The 3934-nt window shown below is 59.1% G+C and overlaps 1 long non-coding RNA gene across 1 annotated transcript; it reads right to left on the bottom strand.

The window, feature by feature from the left end:
* Window positions 1–2527: 2527 nt before the first annotated feature.
* LOC120235108 lies at window positions 2528–3934 on the bottom strand. Its single transcript, XR_005529304.1, has 3 exons — window positions 3512–3934; window positions 3173–3361; window positions 2528–2944 (listed from the first exon to the last, which is right to left on the bottom strand). It is a non-coding gene; the product is annotated as an uncharacterized LOC120235108 (long non-coding RNA).

Raw genomic sequence — 3934 nt, 5'->3', positions numbered from 1 at the left:
AAAAAAAAAAAAAACAAAACAAAAGAAAGTGAATCCTGGGGAGCCTGGGTGGCTCAGTCGGTTAAGCGTCTGACTTTCGCTCAGGTCATGATCTCGCGGTCCGTGGGTTCCAGCCCCGCGTCGGGCTCTGTGCTGACTGCCAGCTCAGAGCCTGGAGCCTATTTCAGAGTCTGTGACTCCCTCTCTCTCTGACCCTCCCCTGCTCACGCTGTCTCTCTCTCTCTCTCCTAGAAATAAATAAAATATATTAAAAAAATAAAATAATAAAATAAAATAAAAAACGATTGCAATGGCTCCAAAGCGTCTAGAAATGCGACTTCCTCAGTCCCGTCTCCAAGCTCAGACCGGGACAGGTGCCCGCTTCCGGTCTGCGCTCATTCTTCCAGGGCCAACAGCCATCACCTGTCCGAAAAGCAAGGCCCAGAGAGGGGAGACCTGCCTGCGGCCCCTCTCAGGGGACACAGGTCCCCAGGCGAGCACGCAGGAGGGCGGCACAGGAGGGGCTTCCACGGTGCACGTGGGACGGCAGTGCCGAAGGACACAGCCCAGCGGGTGCCCCTGGGGGGGGCGCGCGTCAGAGCACAGGCTAACGCACCGACATCGGGTTTCTCTCCCTGTATTCTCCGCCCCCCAGTTCCAGAGCAAAGACCCAGCCGCCTCTCCACCCGGGCCTCCGGGAGTGTGTGTGAGACGCAGAAATTGCTAGCAGACGGTTCCTTGCTCCCACGTGACATCAGGTACGTGAGGGACGGTCCAAAACGACGGGGCAGGGTTCAAGGGGAACTGAAGAGGCAGCGCCGGGACTCGGAGAGCCAGGGGGCGCCGGAGAGAGAGGGAGGCAGGCAGGCCAGGGTGGAAGACACCAGCCCGGGCAGAGGCTGGCGGGTCACGTGTGTCCTCTGGCCCAGCACGTAAGTGCCTGCGTGCGCCACGATGTGCGTCTGTGACCAGACCTGTGAAGTAGCTCGTGCCGCCGACTCCGGGCGTGTCTGGGTGTGTCGACCTCAGCCCCAACTCCCCTGCCGCAGACACAGCTCGAGGAGTAAAAGGGGCACCTGTGGCCGGGCCCAAGCCCGGGGCCTGGGGGCCCTGGGGGGCCTGGGTGAGAAGCCAGCTGCCATCGGCGAGGCAGGCGACAGGGGGAAGCCCTGAAGGTCTTCCACGTGGGGCTAGAGTGTGGGCTCCCACTCCAAGGAGCTCACTGGCTCCAGAGTCACCAAGTCCACCTGAGACTCTGGGACTCTCTGCCCCTTCGGGAACCAAGGCCACTCCCACCCGTGGGCCGAGGGCACGCAGGGCCCCTGCCCTCTCTGCTCCAGCCTATTCCTCGGTAACAGGGTTGCAGGCCAGGGCCATGCCCTCCCACCCCCAGGGCTCCCAGGGAGGGTGCGAGCACAGGGCTGTGTCCCGATTCCACCCAAGTTCTCTGGGCAGGGCAGGTCTGGGATTTGGGAAGTAGAGGGAAAGGTGTCCTCCTCCACGAAGGCTTCTTGGATTTCTGGGTATCCTGAAGATGCAACATCTCAGCCTCACAGGCCCAGAGCCTGTCTTGTTCTCAAATTCCCCCAACACTTCCTGACCACCCACTTTATGCCAGCGGTCCTCTTCTCGGGGTTCGGGCCCCCGCTAACCGGCCTTACTCTTCGTTGCCCGTGGCCAGCATCACCAGTGCCACCTCGTCCTCTAACCAAGTCTGGCTGCCAAGTGGGGCCCACACTCCAGTTTCTTCGGCCCTCGACGCCCTAGAGAAGCACACCGGCCCTCCCAGCCCTGAGCACTTTTCTGCGAACACCCTGGGGGAAGCTGAGCAGGAGGGCAGCTCGGGACGGCGAGGCGACGCAGGGGCAGGGCCGAGCCCGCTCTGGCCGTGGTACTGAAGAGAAGGGAGAGATTTCCCTTGGCCCAAGCTTCTTCCAGCTGCACGGAGAATTAAACTGACGTGAGACAGATTAACGTGGGGGGGGGGGGGGCAAAGTTTTCTTCTGTGTACATGGAGGCCCCGTAATGAAATTGGGACCCAAAGAAATGACCAAGGCGGGCAGTTTTTATACTTTTTAGACACAGAGATAATAGATTTGTGAAGAACTGGCAAGATGAAGAAGAGACTTTGGGCTGGAGTAGTAAGTTCGTAAAGGTACCAGGCCTGTTCTGAGGTCTCTGGTGATAAGGTGCCTCTTTACCTCCTGGCGCAGGTGGGGCACCTGTCACACGGGAGGTTTAGTTCCCGATTTCAGGGGCACAGAGGGCCTGTGTGTCCTTCCCGCACAGGGTGGCTTTCAGGAAACTTTGATTTAAAATAATCATTATGCCAGGGGCGCCTGGATGGCTCAGTAAGTGGGGTGTCCAACCCTTGATGTCAGCTCAGGTCATGATCCCAGGGTCACGGGATCGAGCCTCAGGTGCCCAAGGAGCCTGCTCAAGATTCTCTCTCTCTCCCTCTGCCCCTCTCACCACCTCACATGCTCTCTTGCTCTCTCTCTCTAAAATAAATAAATAATCAAATAATCAATATGCCAAAGGTGCACATTTTGGGGCAGCTTGCCCTTGGGCCCTACACTCTACCCCAGGGAACTGGCGGGCACTGAGTCCAACTGCCATATCCTGTTGGGCACATGCAAAGGGCCTCACAACACGGGGCCGCCAGAGGGCAGGCTGCACCCGCTGGACCACTGGCTCATCCGGGGCCTTATTCTTGGCAGTGAAGTGTCCGTAGGTGGGAAGGACGCTTTGCACGGGTCCCACATGGGGACAGACGGAAAGCGTCCCCGGGGACCAGAGCACAGAGCAAAGATGGCCAGGACGGCCCGGGTGTCGGTGGCCACGGGCACTTGGTTGGAGGAATCTGTGTGACGGGTTGCGGGAGTCTTGGAAAGGGAGACTCAGGTCGTCGTGGGGGCAGCAGGGACGTTCAGGGCCGGCCGTCAGGAGTGAGGCCTCGGGCAACCTGCACGGGAACGACAAGACAGCGTGTCTTGGGCGTAAAGCCCTCTGGCTCCCCAACTACACCCGGAACCTCGGGCTCATAGCAAGTCCCCCTGGGGCCCCCACACCCTTGAGTCAGAGGCGCTGTTCCCAGGCCACTGCAGCCCAGGCATGTGACCATGGCTGGGCCACATGAGCCGGTACAGTCCCCATCGCTGCTTAGCCTGGATTGAGCTGGATTAAATGGTACCTGTTCTTTGCTCAAGAAGTATCAATGGCTCCCGATTACCCACAGGTTGAAGCGGCTCTTCCGCCACCACAATGTCCTGCCGTTCCTCAGACGAGCTTCTCGTGGCCGCTGGGCTTGGAAGAGCCCTCTGACCCAGACGCTGCGGGTTCTGGAGGCGCTTCTGCCAGCACCTTATCCGCTGCGAGGACCCTGGACAGCCAGGACAGGCCACTTCTACTCTGTGCCACCCCGATTATTTCTCTGCATCTTCCGTTAGGCTACGTCCCCCCCCCCCCCACGGGAGCTATGTCTACTGCATTTGGCCCAAGCCTGGCACCCTGAAGGCCCCCGAAAACGTACCTGATGAATATATAAACGACTTGTGTGGCTGCAGCCTGTCCTGCAGCTAGAACAGGCCTTTTTTGGGAGCTGACCGGACTCTGGGCTGGACTCTGGGCTGGTCCACTGTAAGAACTGCCACCCAGAGGAACCGCATCCAATCCCAAGGTCCTAGGTCCCAAGGAACCACATCTAGGCAGAGAGACTTGTGAGCGGACTCAGGTCTGTATCCGCTTCACTGACCACCAGGCACCGCTGCCCAGACCCCACTTCTCCTCCTTTCCCAACAGGAGACTGCTGCCCTGAGCCAGAAGCAGCTAGAATCAGAGAAAGACCAGAAAAGCTGACGCTGAGATAGAAACTAAGTAACAGACACAAAACTCAAGACTGAGATGCCCACAGAGAGGACAGAAAGCTGACGAGGCACAGAGATTCCAAGAGAAA

Source organism: Hyaena hyaena, unplaced genomic scaffold (genome assembly GCF_003009895.1).
Source record: "Hyaena hyaena isolate Hyena2069 unplaced genomic scaffold, ASM300989v1 scaffold_121, whole genome shotgun sequence".
Lineage (NCBI taxonomy): Eukaryota > Metazoa > Chordata > Mammalia > Carnivora > Hyaenidae > Hyaena > Hyaena hyaena.
This window is presented reverse-complemented; position numbering and strand designations above follow the sequence as displayed.